Source organism: Bubalus kerabau, chromosome 13, assembly GCF_029407905.1.
Source record: "Bubalus kerabau isolate K-KA32 ecotype Philippines breed swamp buffalo chromosome 13, PCC_UOA_SB_1v2, whole genome shotgun sequence".
In the NCBI taxonomy this organism is placed as follows: Eukaryota; Metazoa; Chordata; class Mammalia; order Artiodactyla; family Bovidae; genus Bubalus; species Bubalus kerabau.
This window is the reverse complement of record NC_073636.1, coordinates 35,845,950-35,863,171: the sequence shown is the minus strand read 5'-3', so window position 1 is coordinate 35,863,171 and position 17,222 is coordinate 35,845,950. Positions and strand designations below refer to the sequence as shown.

The 17,222-nt window shown below is 44.8% G+C and overlaps 1 long non-coding RNA gene across 1 annotated transcript; it reads right to left on the bottom strand.

Annotated features, from left to right (window-relative positions):
- Positions 1 to 206: 206 nt before the first annotated feature.
- Positions 207 to 16,840, bottom strand: LOC129626240 (uncharacterized). The gene is made up of 3 exons (XR_008701855.1): positions 16,481 to 16,840; positions 2,346 to 2,524; positions 207 to 639 (listed from the first exon to the last, which is right to left on the bottom strand). It is a non-coding gene; the product is annotated as an uncharacterized LOC129626240 (long non-coding RNA).
- Positions 16,841 to 17,222: the final 382 nt, after the last annotated feature.

Below are 17,222 nucleotides of genomic sequence, written 5' to 3'. Positions count from 1 at the left end.
GTTACAGTATCACGGGTAGCCTATGCTCAGTGCAATAAAAGATCCATGCAGAATCCCACAGAATGCTCACAGGAAGAGACCTCAGGTCATCTTTCCCAAACAGATCATCTCCAGGACACAATACCCTCTCACAGAAACCCCATCCCTAGAACCTGTAATAATGTGGGATTTAAGTCTGATTCTTATTGGGAGCCTTTGAAGACAATGGGAGACAGTGGGTCCCACATTTAAAGAAGACAAAGATGATACATGTTCCCAAAACACAGGGTATGTAGGATGGAGCATTTCCTCCAACATATTTGCCCAGAAATAAGTATTCTCCATTTTATTTTGCCCTTTATGTCCAGGAAAAAGCCCATTTAACTAAAGCTGGGAGGCTGAACACCAGGGACATTTCAGGTTCTCTGAGTCCCAGGGGAAAGAGATGCATGAAGAAATCCAGTGCATTTAATAAACAACGTTTCAAATAAAGGATACATTGTGGTTTTTGTTTGTTTGTTTGTTTGTTTTTAAGAAGCAAATAAGGACACTGTACAGGAGGCGAAGAAAAGTTCAGCTGAAATGCTCTCCTCTTATCTCAGACATCACGGCTTCTGGGAAAGATGTCCACTGCATTCCAGCTCCCCATGGAGACCAGACCTGCGATGGGAAAAATGCAAGGAAGCAATGGTGAAAACCTGGCCATCAGTGATGGATCTGTTCCTCAGATGTATATTTTCTGTATTTATGTGCACATGTAAGTGTCAGAGGGGCTTCCCGGGTGGCGCTAGTGGTAAAGTGGTAAAGAATCTGCCTGTCAACGCAGGAGATTTAAGAGATGCGGGTTTGATCCCTGGGTCAGGAAGATCCCCTGGAGGAGGGCATGGAAACCCACTCCAGTATTTCTGCCTGGAGAATCTCATGGACAGAGGACCCTGACAGGCTACAGTCCATAGCGTTGCATAGAGTCAAACACGACTGAAGCAGCTGAGCACACACGCATGTAAGTCTCAGAGACATTCAACTCAAAACACAGGTGACCCTCCGGTACAGGGCAGAGTGCCACCTTCTCCTCCTTCTTCACACTTTTCACAAATCAACCTGCAGACCCCCATGAAGGTTCAGGCAGGGGACACCCCCTCTGCTAGCACTTGCTGGCCCTTCCAGAGGCCTAGAAATTGTGACAAATGTCTTTGAGATATAAATATTTATGTTTCAAGTTTTTGTATCTTTAAACAAATTTACTGTTCATTTGAAAATTGAGTAAGAAAGCTCTAGCCACTCTCACTAAACTGAAGGGCAGGATTCTGAGGTCTCAGACAATAACATCTCTCTCTGGGAGCAAAGCTCTTGGCCCCACCCAGCTGTGTGGGGACTCCGGCCCGGTGTGGGTATGCTGGACGCCCGCCCTCCCTCTGCCCACAAGATTTCCATTGACGTAGGTGGGAACCCTGGATTCCAAATGCACAACCCCAAATAGGTCAGCAGAGGAAGCCTGTCACAAAAGGGAACCTGTCTCTGAAACGCCAGCGTGGGACACCTTCCATGAGAGACAGTCTCAGGAAGATGAATATTCAATCCCCTGCTCTAATTATTTCCGATTATTTTCTAATTCATTAGAAAAGTCACTTCGCGGTGGCTTCTGTGAGGGTCTGTCTGTAGCTATCGTGAGGTTTCATCAGTAAAAATCCCTTCAGTCTTGGACTTTAAAAGATAAAGAGATGAACCCAGCATGGACATCACTTTGGAGCTGAGCAAGGATCCAGAAAGGCAAGAAAAATGCAAAGTGCCTTCAGGGTCAGCCCAGCTTGTGTCCAGGACCCCCCTCCCCCACCCTCACTGTGTGTGCAGCATCCAGTTAGCACATCCCAGCTCATGCTGGGTGCCCTGCTTCAAGCTATGTGCCAGATCCTCCTGCCCCCACTCCCATGTGTCCTACAGGTTTGAAAAAATCACCTCATTTGGGGGCTTAATTTGTGGTCCCAATAAAATCAAAGTGCCCCCAGGAAAAGGGAAAATGAAGCCCAGAGACCTACTTCAGATGGGGAGTTGGTTAAAAGCAGGTTTCGATAGGAGGGTGGAAAGAAGGGAAGGCAGATGCTGGAGAGGGACGCACATCCAGATGGATGCCCAGGTTTGATTGGGAGAGGGTGCTGTCAGGGGAGCAGGCGGGGAACATGTCCCCTCCTTACTCCTCCCTGCTGAGGAGCCCTTCAAGTGGCTTTCAGAAAGATGTCTGAGGCTGAGACTTGTCTGTGTGTCTGTAAACAACGTGTGTCAGGATCTTGCTTGATTCATGCAGCCATCCTAGAAGTCAGGTATTAATACTAATGGCTTGTTGTGTGGATTAGGGATTCCAGCCTCACCTGCCCAGGGTGGACAGGCCGTGAGGGAGACCTCACACCCTCACTCGCTCCCTAGCACAACCAAGCTGGAAGCTCTAGTCCAGGCGCCGTCATCATCTGCCATCAGCTTCAGTCTCCTGGAGAGGAGGCGACGAGGGGGCTTGGTGATCACTCCTATTCTTGAGATTTTGTGGTCCAGGCTGAAATGAAGAGAGCCAGTTGCAAGCATCAGATGGCCTGAAATCAACAGTAAAATGAAAGAGCACCGCTGTCCTGCTGCCAGCCAGCGGCAACCGAGCTTTCTCCCCAGCCCTTTCTTCCGCCCCAGTTACGCCACTGAATGGATCCCAGGAATGAACTCCAGGTCACCACACCCCTAGGAAAGGTCCAAACCTGCCTCTGGGGGCAGGAACCCGCACCAAGTTCCAATTAGAAAACCATCTGGGAGGAGCTGGGATGAGGATTAGCAAGTAGAGCTATGTTAGGGGAAGTTCAGCCACTTCTTGGCAGTCTGAGCCAGCATCTGATTGATTTATCTTCTACTTTAATCAGTGAAAAACTGACATTTGTGTACTACTTTAGGGTTGACAAGAGATTTTTATGCATTACTTCACTAGTCCTCAAAGCAATGATGAAAGTTAATCCCTGATTTTACAGCTAAGGGAGCCAAGAGGTCCAGTGACTGGCTCAGTGATTCAGCCGATAAATTTCAACATCAGAATGGAAATCCAAGCATTTGGTTTTCTTTTTTTTAATGATTGAAATTTTCAAACATAAGAAGAGCAGAGAGAATGGATCATCCCTGGGTCCATCACCTAGCTTTAGTCATTGTCAGTATTTTTCTGGTTTGCTTTGTCTATTTTTGTTTTGCTGAAGAAATTTCACAGACATCCCATCATTTTATCCCAAAGTGTTTGGTGTGCATTTCAAAAAAAAAAAAAAAAGACCACCTGTATCTTGGAAGGAAAGTTATGACCAACCTAGATAGCATATTGAAAAGCAGAGACATTACTTTGCCAACAAAAGTTCACCTAGTCAAGGCTATGGTTTTTCCAGTAGTCATGTATGGATGTGAGAGTTGGACTGTGAAGAAAGCTGAGCACCAAAGAATTGATGCTTTTGAACTGTGGTGTTGGAGAAGACTCCTGTGAGTCCCTTGGACTGCAAGGAGATCCAACCAGTCCATTCTAAAGGAGATCAGTCTTGGGTGTTCTTTGGAAGGAGTGATGCTAAAGCTGAAACTCCAGTACTCTGGCCACCTCATGTGAAGAGTTGACTCATTGGCAAAGACTCTGATGCTGGGAGGGATTGGGGGCAGGAGGAGAAGGGGACAACAGAGAATGAGATGGCTGGATGGCATCACTGACTCGATGGACTTGAGTCTGAGTGAACTCTGGGAGTTGGTGATGGACAGGGAGGCCTGGCGTGCTGCGATTCATGGGATCGCAAAGAGTCGGACAAGACTGAGCGACTGAACTGAACTGATCTTGGAACCCAAGCCCAGTGCTCTGTCCACTACATACTGACACCCAACAGAACTTACCTGTAGATGCTGAGCATGTGCTGGACTAAGTGACCTCTCTACGCTGAAATTTTTGTTTTTGGCAACCAAAGCAGCATTCACCATGATGGCTTTTGTGCACTGCTCTCTCCTTACCTTTCAAAAGTGTTTCTCTCCTGTTTCTGACTCTAAGAATTAATAGCTCTTTGACAAGTGAGCTGAGAGAACCAAGTTGTGGTGACTGAAAATTAGAGCTGGATTTCCCAGTGGAAATGAACCAAAAGCATCTTTTGGGGGTCAACACAGTGGGGAAACTCGAAGAGCTTCCAGAATGATGTAAAAAGTTATTGACACAAACCTAGCATCAAAGTTTTAATCTTGAGAAAATAAGAGCTTGATGGGTCTTAGTGATGCTTATATCATGGTCTAGTCATGTTTATAGGTTGGATTTTCAGCGAACGCGATAACTCTTGCAGGATTTGCTGCTGCTAAAGACAGTCCTGGCTGTCACCATTATTAGAGAATTAAGAACTAATTAAGGTGCTCATTAAACAAAATGGAATTCCAGCAGGGTGCTCAGATCTAGTGAAGGAGCCTGGGTGTTTAGAAATTGGGAGAAGTGTCTTCTAAGACAAGTGAACGGGGTGAGGTTCCCCTCCATGCATGTTGGCTGAGCACAGACCCTTCAAGTGGCTCTTCCTGAAAGGCTTGTGAGGCTGAGGTTTTCCTGTTGGCTGTGACATCTTCCACATCCCTAAATGAAGGCTTGTGTAGCACCTGAGTCATGCACCCATCCTACGAGGCAGGTATCAGCCACCTCATTTTGTGGATTACAACATCCTGCCTGAAGTGTTTCGGGGAATGGCCTCCCCAGATAGCCTGATGTATTTCTCAGGACTGGGGCACCGGTTAAGTAGGAAAAGTGCTGTCACCATGCGGAAGAAGGTGGCTGAGCCTGACTCCATCCTCACCCATCCCAAAGGGAGCCCCCTTCCCGGAAGGCCACCTGGGGGCGCTGAGCATCCTCACTGTGCTTGGTGGCAGCATCTGAGCTGCCTCTTGTTTTGCATGTGAACCCTCTGGGGCAGTAGCAAGTTGGAAGCCTGGTCCAGCACCTCGGTCAGCTGGCCTGGAAAGCCTGCTGTAAGTCTGGACCTGTTTCAGCCAACATACTTTCTACCAGCCAAAGAATCTATACCAGACACTGTCTTGGAAAACCCAGTCTCGAGAAGTAGTTTATTGATCTGGCAGATGATTAAAAGACAACAGAGATGAGCTCAAGTGATGCTTGGGTTTTTCCATCCTGAAAGGGAATCTGAAATTTCCTTGGGGGATTGTCAGCCCGTCCTGCTGTTGCAGGAGGCAGATGGCTCCTCCATTCAGTCAAAGATCATGCGAATGTCCCCGTCTCAGGCTTTCTTCTGTTCTCGGCAAGGGTCCACCCTGGATGCAGGCAGTCAGAATCTTGTTCCCGACTGTGCCTATGCCCAAAAGGAGCTGGCGCATGGTCCATCACCCAGGCTCTTGCCCTGGCCCCTCTGCTTATGGGATGGGGGTGGGGTGCAGTTACTGGAATGGTAAAACTGCAAAGTTTTAGGGCTGCTCCAGGAGGAAAGGAGGGAAAAACTGACGTGCTCACATTGCAAAGAGCTGACCCAGATCCAGGAGTCCAGAGAAGGCATGGAATTTGGGCTGGTGTGTATGAAGTCACCTGGAGTTGTCATCTGAAACAGACATTGCTGAGGCCAAACCTTGGGTGACCTCACGTCCTGTGCTGCTAAGCAGAGAGGCCATGGCTCGGGGAGAAATTACAGGAGCGTCAATGCTCAGCCAGCAGATTATTTACAGCCTGTTCCTAATGCGAGGGCTTTTACAGCAGTGGTTTTGTGGACAAAAGTACATATTAAAAGGCTAATGTGATCGCTCATGTTGGCAGTGACATATAACCAGGTTGGGTTTCACAGAACACCTAGAGCAGTGAAGCGTGCTTCAATCTGATGACACAGAAAGCAGTTCTGTGCTGGAACAAATCACACCCTGCCCAGGCCAGCAACAGGAGAGCCTGACAACGAATTTCTTCAAAGCAAACTTTTCTCTCCTTCTCGTACACACTTTCCAACCCTGTTGTTCGAATTGTACGTGTATGCTTTTATACACCAGCTCCTGAACTACCAAAGAAAACTGATTCTGCTTTGGAAAACATGGACAATAAAAAGACCTAAATTCTCCCCTTCCTGCCACAAACTTCTCTGCAAAACTTGCCTATGGTTAAAAAAAAAAAAAAAGCATTGTCCCAGAAAAGCATGCATACAGATAGTTAGAAAGGAACTTCTTTCAACATTTTATGGAGAGATATTTTTAGAGATAACATGAGCCCCCTTTGCCCTCTCCTCCCACAACCTCCCAACTTTCGCAGCCCACTGTTTTTTGTCAAGGATCGTGGTAGTTACAGCTCATGAATCATCCGTCACTTAGACGGACTCTGCCAAGAATGCTGATAGCATCACAGCCCCAGGGAGCAGCCTGCAGCGGCAGGACCACAAGGATGCTGGGGCAATGCCTTCTCCAGCCCGAGTCTGCATTTCTCATCTCTTTCACATAGACTGAAAACTCACGCTCTAACTCAGGCTCAGATCAGCTGGGCAAGCTCTCGGACACAGGACTTTACTACCCAAATAGGAATAGGTATTCCCAGGCCATCTAAAATGCTGGCATAGTTGGAAACACTCAGAAACAGTCAGCATCTTTTGTTAATGACGGTCACTGTGCTGTCTGATGCTCTGGATAAGCAGATGAATTCTGTTCTATCATTGTGTCCACAGTGCATTTGCGTTTCTGGATATTGGTCAGAACCGTTTGTGATCTAAACAGTGTACACAACTCACACACACACACGCACACACAGGGGAAGACATGCAGTGTTTACATACTGGCCATAATTTCTGAACCCAACATTAGGACATCTGGTGTGGTAGGCAAGAGTAATATTGTTTTATCTGAGGAAGTATATATAGCAAAGAAAAAAGTCACTGGGCAATAAATAAATTGAAACCTGAACTTCTCCAAATCAGGCATTTCAGCAAGTATTTGCTTCTCTCTTAAAGAGACAGACTAATCGCAGCACAGCTTTAAAGAGGCAGAACTTAACTTTTCACAAGTATCTTTAAGCAGTCCAGAGAGAAAAAAGTGACTGCATTTTCGAGGTGAGAATTTGGAGTCATGAAGAGGAGATGCCCACCCCTGTCATTCTGGGAAGCCTCGTTCCAAGACACCTCATTTAATGCGCATTCCATTAGCGACCCTGTCAAAGACCCTCACTTCCTTCCTCAGACACTGGCAGTAATGGCTTAAGAGTCGGGTTCTGGCCATTATCACAGACCTTGCTTCCTTCACTGGTTCTCGCTTCCAGGGAGATGGGGGCAATCAGAGCAGGAGAACTCAGACCGTGGGGGTGGGGTAGGATGCAGAGCCTGTTTAGAGTGCTAGATTCCCTGCTGGGAGGGTCAGAGCTTGCTCCTTGAAGTCCAGACTAGACAAGATTTTGTGGATATGCTGAATCAAACTAGGAGGAGTTGGGTGAGTCTTTAAATTTTCAATTAAAGGAAAGATTTCAGGGGACGTCCCTGGTGGTCCAGTGGTTAAAACTTTGCCTTCTGGGCTTCCCTGGTGGTCCAGTGGTTAAGAATTCACCTTGTAATGCAAGGAACATCCGTTCGATCCCTGGTCCTGGAAGATCCCACGTGCTGCGGGGCAGCTGAGCTCCTGCACGCTAGAGCCTGTGCTCTGTAGCAAGAGAGGTCATCACCATGAGAAACCCGCACAGCACAGCTAGAGAGTAGCCTCCTCTCGCCGAAACCATAGAAAGTCCAAGCAGCAACGAAGACCCACCGCAGTCAGTAAGTAAATACTAAACAACGACAACAGAAATTTGCCTTCTGATGCAGGGGGATGGGGATTCGATCCCTGGTTGGGGGGCTAAGGTCTCACCTGCCTCCTGGCCGAAAAACCAAAACAGAAAACAGAAACAATATTGTAACAAATTGAATAAAGACTTTAAAAATTGGTCCACAAAAAAAAAAAAAAATCATGAAAGAAAGAAAAGATACCAGGGATACTTGTAGCTCAAGTCCTTTTTGTTGTTGTTGTTGCCAGACTTGCCACATCAGTCGCTGGGAGGTATGCATGCAGATAGCCTAAGACCACCTCCCTTACCTGCCCCTCCCTCACCCAGGGCTAGGCTCCAAAGAGGGTCAGTTGGAATGAGGACAGTCGGCCCTTCTTATCCACGGCTCAGCATCTGTGCTCAACCAAAATAATTCAGAAAGTTCCAAAAAGCAAAACTTGAACTTGCCTCTTGCCGGCAACTATTTCATAGTATTGGCATTATGTTTGTCACTATTTACAAAGCATTTGCATTGTATTAGGTATTATAAGTCATCAAAAGATGATTAAATATATAAGAGAAGGAGTTTGGGCTTTTTGAGTGTGAGCCACCCTTTTTCTTTCCTAGGCCCTGCAATAAACCTTTCTTTGCTCCAAAGACTATAAAGTAAATAAGTTTATATGCAATAAATAATACAGCATTTGATACAAGGGACTAGAGCATCCATGGATTTTGGTATCTGCAGGGGTTCTAGAACCAACTCTGCATGGATACTGGGGATGACTGTGTAAGTTAGTTTTCAGATGAAGAGGCAGAAGGAAGCCTCAAGTTAGTGAGCAGAGGTGTTTTTTTTTTTTTTGGTGAGAGTTTCAAATAAGTACCTTTCATTAATGTTGATGTGAACTGTACTGCCTTACACCAACTGGTTAGCAAGTTGAGTAAATACTCTTATGGGTCTGAAACAGTCCTCTCTCTTTATATTTATAAAAGAAAGAGAAAGAAAGAAAGGAGAATTCAACGGCAGGATCCAGACTCGCCACACGATCTTCTCCATAAATAACACGTTTTGCTTAAGAGATAAGGTGGACTCCGGGCATCTGTTAATAGTCTTTCTCTGGAAGATAAATGCTGCAACATTTGTAGAAAATGAAACTCGCAGAGAAGCCAAGACTTTTCTTGTCAAAACAAGGGGATTATTTTCTAGCAACCAAGGTCAGTCTTTTTGACCTTGCCTGCCATTCGGGTGAATGAGATAATAAAAGAGGGAGCTGGAGCTGGGCTGAGATAGCTCATGTGTGAAGGGCCTGGGAAAGAGACTCAGAGATTTGTGGAGAACTCCACTTTATGCAATGGCTTTTCCTAAAAAGATGCCTCCTCCACCTCTGTCAACCGTGCGGCAATGACAGGGCAAGGAGGGGTGGAATCGTGTGGAGATGGCGACCGTTACATCATGCATGGCTCCTAAGTCTGCCAGCCGTGGACTCCGGTTCAAGGACTGCAGACGCGGCTGTGCCTGATGGAAGGGGGCAGCCCTGGGACACGCCGCAGACCTTTCTCAGACGTGCCGGCAGCGCGGGGCCCCAGCTCGCCTTGTAAAAGTAGCTCCAGAGCAAATCATTAGCACATCTAACCTCAATATTTTGAAATCCAAAAACAACATTGAGTCATGCCGGTCGTACTGTAAAGTTTTACTGCATTAAAAAAAAAAAACAGTCAAAAACAAGCAGGGATCATGTGAATTATCTCTTTACATGTGTCAAGCCCAGGAATTTGACACATGGCTCATGATGGTGGAATGAGCTGGGCAGTCACCAGGAATATGTCGTTAAGAGGAAACTTGTCCCGCCTGGGGGTGTGTGGCATCTCCTCAGGCAGCTTCTCTATAGTCTGAACCACATACCTGGCATGGGGTGTCTGATCATTGAGAAAACGGGGCTATAAATACCCTTCATCCTGTACTAAAAATAGATTCAGTTAAAGCAACAAATCCACTGAGGGGAGTACTGACCACTGCAGACATCAGTTTATGTCTCCTAGCAACTGTGTTGTCCTGGTCATGCTCTCTGTGAGCCTGTGGAGTCAGGTATCTTATAATTTTTAGGAGAAAAATGAATGAATGAATGAATCCTCTTCTGGGGAAAGCTCAGTATGTGTTGAGGGAAACTACCCATCCACGCTTTCTAGAGGCTTTCATGAATCTCCAGGTCAATCTTCCCTGGAAACAGTCCACTGATTTCACCTCAAGGGTCAACTTTGTAAAAATACTCAATTGGAGGAGCATCCAAGAACAGTTCCTTAGCCTACAGCATCCAAGGCCATGGGAGCAGACCACTCTCCAAGGTTCCCAGGCGACTCAGGGGGAGCTTAACTAAGCTGACCATAATTCAAACTTGAGAAACACTAAACAGATGAGAAAATCCAATAAAGAATTTCAGAAGACAAATGAGCAGACTTACAGTGCCAGGCAATATAATAGATTATAGAGCTATGGTAATTAAACATATGTGCACTAGCACCAGGGTAGACAAAGAAATCAGCGGACTGAGAATAGGATGTCTAGAAATAGATGCCAAAGTTTAATAGTATATGATGAAGGTAGTGTGTCCATTTTATAAGGGACACATAGATTATCACTAGGTTGTACAAGGATAATTGTACATGTTAAGAGATTTACCTCCTGGCCTATTCCAAATGGATTAAAAAGAGAAGTATTGAACACAAAATTATAAAACAAGACAATGTTACTGACATTTATGCAGTTGTTTTTTGAGAAGGGAAGGATTTTCTAAGCATGATACAAGAAGTAGAAACTCAGAAAGCCTATAAATAACAAATGCTGGAGAAAGTGTGGAGAAAAGGGAACCCTCCTACACTGTTGATGAGAATGTAAGTTCATGCAGCCGCTATGGAAAACAGTATGGTGGGCAGTTCCTCAGAAAACTAAAAATAGAATTACCATATGATCCTGCAATCCCATTTCTGGGCATATATCCAGACAAAACTATAATTCAAAAAGATCTATGAATCCTGATGTTCACAGCAGCACTATTCACAGTAGCCAAGACATGGAAACAATCCAAATATCCACCAACAGAGGAATGGATAAAGAAGATGTGGTTCCCATATACAATGGAGTACTACTCAGTCATCAAATAGAACCAAATAATGCCATCTGCAGCAACATGGATGCAACTAGAGAATATTATCCCAAGTGAAGTAAGTCAGAAAGAGAAAGACAAATACTTTATGATATCACTTATACATGGAGTCTAAGATGTGATGCAAATGAACCTATCTACAAAGCAGAAACAAACTCATAGACATAGAGAACAGACCGATGATTGCCAAGGGGGAGAAGGGTTTAGGGGAGGGATGGAGTGGGAGGTTGGGGTCAGCAGATGTAAACTTCTATGTGTAAAATGGAGGAATGTCAAGACCCTACTACATAGTACAGTGAACAATATTCAAAATCCTGTGATAAACCATAATGGACAAGAATGTAAAAAAGAAGGTGTGTGTATATATATAATGAGAATAACTGAGTCAACTTTGCTCTATAGCAGAAATTAACACATTGTAAATCAACTATAATTCAATTTAAAAAAAAGAAGTAGAAGTCATAAGGGGAGAAGACCAACCAACGTAAAACAAAACTTCTGTACATCACAGAGAAAGAGAGAGAGGATTAAGGGTGAAGGAGATGAGTAAGAAATCCATAAATGAAGACATACACAGTCAGGGCGTGTGTACGGTGGATGCTATGGGCTGACTGCCCCACTCTCCTTTGTGAACCTCTTCTCCTTTATTCATTTTAACCCTAAAAATGGAAAAAGCTCAATACTCACTTTCATCACCTATGGATACGGGTGCCCGTGCGATGTGAATCTGTACAAAGAGCTATAAGAAGAGGTTTCATCAGCCTTTGCCAAGTAATGCATAGATTTCCACTGCAGGTTTTCTTTGTTTCAAGCGTGCCTGATGTGTGAGTTCAGAGATCTGTGGCTTAACACAGTTCCTGCAGTTAACAATACTGTGTTGTGTGCTTCATAAAACAAAAAAAATTAAGTGAGCAGACCACATATTAAGTGTTCTTACCACAAAACCAAACCCAAGTGACCCAAGGAAACTCTGGGAAGTGCTGGAGTTGTCTATTACCTTGATTATGGTGATGGTATCATGGGCATTTCCATATGTCCAAACCCATCAAAGTGTACACATTGAATATATGCAATTCTTTGTCTATCCATGATACATCAATAAAGCTGTTAAAAAATAAAGTTTGTGCATAGGATGCTAAGAAAAAAAAGAAGAGATTGCCAACTTCTTTGCTTCCTCCATCTGGAGTGAAGACAGATGCCTGCAGCTAGGGCAGCCATTCTGTGACTATGAGAGAAGTCAAGAGGATTAACAGAGACTTTAGCTTAGACGCAGAGCCCTCAGCAGCCACAGCCTCCTGTTTGTATAAGAAAAACTAAACCTCATCTCTCTAAGGTAACATAAACCTGCTTCTCTTTTACTTGATAGAAAACACATTCCTAGCCGATTGAGAGGATGACAGCTGTTAGGAAGCATGACACAAACATGTAATATACATCCAGTCCCTCAATACAGAAGGAAAAGGAAAAGAAAGGGTAGGTGTTTAGAAGATGCGTGGCAGAATAACATTTTTATTTTATTTTTCAATAAGTGTGCTATTTGGAATATGATGTTAAATTCTAGAAATATCACTAATTCATAAACTGTCATGTCTAAATTGTTTGGATAAATGATCTTTTATTAAACATCCACAAAAGCCCTTAGAATGACCAATTCTGGTTAATAACTTTGTATGGTACATAAGCTATAAAAATATGTCTTCTGTTTTATGCTATGGTTTATACCTGAAGCTAATATAATGTTTAAGTCAAGTATATTTCAATTAAAAAAGAATGACCAATTCTGGTATCAAACCAACAACACAAAAAATATAAATATAAAATGTACATTAAAGAATGTTTAACATTATATTGTCAAATAAAAAGGGAAGAGTAAAAAAACCCTAGCGGTCTAACTACAAGTTTGGTTAATGAATAATTATAAGCCCATTAAGTAAAATGATAAGGGTGCTGTTTTCAAACAGATTATAGAATATTCATTGATATAAGATGCTATATAATAGGTCTAAAAAGCACTACAACACAGAATATACAGTAAATGATCACTTTCTGTCCCTGAAGGCTAAGACCACAGGGGTGTTTATTATTTCATTCCCAGGTCCTACTATACAGAGCCTGCCACATATTCAGTTCAGTTCAGTTCAGTTGCTCAGTCATGTCCGACTCTTTGTGACCCCATGAATTGCAGCATGCCAGGCCTCCCTGTCCATCACCAACTCCCGGAGTTTATTCAAACTCATGTCCATTGAGTCGGTGATGCCATCCAGCCATCTCATCATCTGTCGTCCCCTTCTCCTCCTGCCCCCAATCCCTCCCAGCATCAGGGTCTTTTTCAATGAGTCAACTCTTCGCATGAGGTGGCCAAAGTACTGGAGTTTCAGCTTTAGCATCAGTCCTTCCAGTGAACACCCAGGGCTGATCTCCTTTAGGATGCTACATATTAGTATTTTGCTAAAAACTTTTAAAATGTGTTAAATGAATTAATGTGTGAAAGAAATGTACTAGTGGTTTTTTTTTTCTTTTTGCTTTGAACACATACATATCCCTTTTCTTTTTGCTTCTATTTTTTCATTCATTTTCCATTAAATTGTTTTGTTGTTTAGTTGCTAAGTCATGTCCGACTCTTTGTGACCCCACAGACTGTAAACTGCCAGGCTCCTCTGTCCATGGGATTTCCCAGGCAAGAATACTAGAGTGGGTTGCCATTTCCTTCTCCAGGGGATCCACCCAATCCAAGCATCAAACCCACATCTCCTGCATTGCAGGTGGATTCTTTACTGCTGAGCCACCAGGGAAGCCCATTGCATTAAACATGTGACTTATAATTAGGAAAAAGATAAAAGGCAGCTAATGAAATAACCCCTCAGTTCTCCAGGCGGGCACTCCACTTTGTCTGACAATGAGTGTGTACACCTTCCTTCCTGTGGACCACACTCGTGTGTGGTCTTCAAGGTGTGGAACTGAGCTGCACTTGGCCTGTGCCATCCCCTCCAGGTCACACCGTAGGGGCCAAGTTCCTGACTTTCTTTGCCCATTTAGCCTTTGCCCTCCCTAGGGTCCACCTGCTGCTCCCACTGCTGCTGGTTCCCCATCCAAGCCCAGGAATCCCACCCTTCCTTTTCTCCATCCTTCTCTCTCTGCCCTCCACTCTGCAAGAACCCCAGCGGATTTGCCCTGCACCCATCATCTATGCTCCCTTGATGTGCTTGACAAAGTGATAATGATCTATGGTGAACAGGTAGGTGCTCTTATCTTCCTTCCCAAGGGAATATTTTCAGCAGGAGACAGACAGGTGCATCCCAGATTGAGAAAACATGGCAGAAATCTGAGAGCAAAGCTTTCCTGTGCCACCTCCAGTCAGGTTTCATGTTCTAAGACATGTGGATTGGTCTCAAGGATGATGGGGGCCAGGACAGTTCCCGAAGGTCAAAGGCAAACTTTACAGAAGGTGTCATGACAAACATGACCGTTTCCCTATTTGCATCATCACACCTCCCAAGGAGGCTCTTAGGGATGTGTGGTGGAGAGCAGTCTCACTCCCCTCTTGGAGGAGCCCTGAGACCCACGGGATGGTGCTGCTCTAGAAACCAAGTCCAGATGGTACCCATCTGTGCTGACCTGCTGTCTGGGGAAAAGAGGAGCCCCTCCAAGAAGTAGGTCCTGAGTGGTCATCCTGTGAACATCCACTGTTCAGGGACATAATGTCACACACAAATATGGTTAAGGCATGACCCTGGCCCCCAGGAAACTGGAGGGCTGGAGAGTGCCTGGTCACCTTGTCACACTCCCCAGTGACAGTGGGCCCTGCCTACAGAGGAGGATGCCACAACACAGAGCCATACACAGATGCTCCTTCACAGTTCGCTCCTTCCCTGTGTCAACTCATCATTAGTCATATCAATGGAAGACATGAGGACCACCAAGAAGTGCTGCTGCTGCTGCTAAGTAACGTCAGTCATGTCCGACTCTGTGCGACCCCATAGATGGCAGCCCAGCAGGCTCCGCTGTCTCTGGGATTCTCCAGGCAAGAATACTGGAGTGGGTTGCCATTTCCTTCTCCAGTGCATGAAAGTGAAAAGTGAAAGGGAAGTCGCTCAGTCGTGTCCGACTCTTTGCGACCCCATGGACTATAGCCTACCAGGCTCCTCTGTCCATGGGATTTCCCAGGCAAGAGTACTGGAGTGGGTTGCCATTGCCTTCTCTGCACAGTGAAGCTGGTTGCTTTAAAGAGAGCGGGACAAGTCACTAGTCTCATCCTTGCTGCTTTGGATACCCTTTGAACATGCTTTTCCAATAAAACTTCGCCATGCAACTCGCTGGGTCAGTAGCAGAGCAGAAAGAAACATTGCACGCATCAAAGCAAACAGCCAAGACTCCAGATTGCCTCGGAGGCAAAGCGAGGTGAGGGCTTCATTCCAATTAGACTGTTTGCACTCCCTACACATATCACTTGTTTTTCTTAATTTGCTGAAATTTGCACCTTCGTCCCCTTGTGTTTCTCAGTGTTCTCCCAGCACGACTGAAATGTGTTTCCAATGAGTATAAATCACTTGTTTTCAGGTGTGAAGATGAGGAGAGGAAGATAACCATTCCTGCCTGGGTTGGAAAATTTTCAGGTGCTTTTCACAAACCGGGTGCAAAAAAAAAAAAAAAAAAGGCCCTTAGGGACTTCCCTAGTAGTCCAGTGGCTTAGATGGGAGTAGCATCTTTGGTTCCTACTCACCAGTTTTCAAAGCAGCATAAATGATTACAAGTGTGTGTGTGTGTCTTGTTTTGTTCCCTCATCCTGGGACCCAGCTCCATTCCCGTCCTTGTTTTGTTTCTGTTTCCAAAATGCAAATCGTGACTTTCTGCCTGGGAACACCACAAAGTCCTTCCTCAGAAACACTGAGAAAACAAGAAACTCACAGATTTCCCACCGAAGTGGCTTTCCACTCCTGTCAGATACAATGATGTTATTAGCAGGTTCCAAAAAATAAAGTTTTGTGTTTTTTCACAAAGTGAAATAGAAGTCTTAGATTCCACTGAAAGAATAAGGAGAAACAGGGCTTAAGGGTCTCTTTACTGACTTTTTTAAAAATGCTATATAAAGCCTCTTGAGTCATAAGAGAACCCTAAGAATTTTCTAGAACTTTCTAAAAGATAGGGCTTCTCTCATGGCTTAGATGGTAAAGAATCTGCCTGCAATGCAGGAGACGAGAGTTCAGTGCCCTGGTTGGGAAGATCCCCTGGAAAAGGGAATGGCTACCCACCCACTCCACTATATTTGCCTGGAGAAGTCTCTGGATAGAGGAGCCTGGTGGGTTACAGTCCATGGGGTCGCAAAGAGTCGGACACGACTGAGTGACACCCAGCCCAACCCCCGCCCCCACACACAGATTCTGTAATATACACACAGTGTGGTCTCTTTGATTACACAGAATCTAATGACTCCATGGATAGTCCTTTCAGCCGTAAAACATCCTAGGGATAATTTTTTACAGAGCTTCCTTCCTTATTTAAGCTTCCTTCCTTAATTATCTTCCTAAAAAGCTGGTACAAGTTACATCAGGAGAATGGATATACATTAGGAGCAAATGGAAACTTCCTAGCACGGAACATCTTTCTCCCCACTCACCAGGAATCTCTGGTTGGCACATTTTCATCAGACACAACAATTCTGCTTTGACTCTGGAAACTGGAGACGCTCCACTGTGGCACTGGGGGTTGTTACCAATTGTCCATCCCTCCCGTCCGGGTCCTTCACATCCAAGAGAATCTCCATCCTTACATGCTGGGCCCTTTAAGTGTGCTAATCACTGCTTCCAAATGTTTCACACACTCTGCTCACTTTTCAGCTGAAAAGAATATTTTGGCTGCTTTCCAGTTATGATGAAGAAAACTTTGGTCAGCAAGGCGGGTCTTTAAGAAATGTCCCAGCAGCCTACTGAGTTGACTTCCTTCTGTATGCAGTGACGTGGGTTCTTTTGTATTCAAAGCCTCGTCCATGCTGCTTCTGCTGGGGGCCTGTGGTTCTCAGTACTGGCCTTCCTTCAAGGCTTAGCCACAGAAGCCTCATTTTAAAATGCAGTTATTTTATTTAGAAGGAAAACAAAACCAGTGAACTAGGATTATTTAGGAAAATAAGACCAGTGAACTGGATTGATCCCTGATCCAGTAAGATCCCATATGCCTGGGGCAACGAAGCCCATGTGCCACAACTACTGAGCCCACACACTCTAGAGCCCGTACTCTACGTCACAAAGAGTCAGACGTGACTTAGCAACTCAACAACAACATCGCCAGTCTTGGAGACATCTGACTCAACAGGGTAAATAGAATCTTGCCACTTTTCTACCAGCATTTATCACCAATATGCT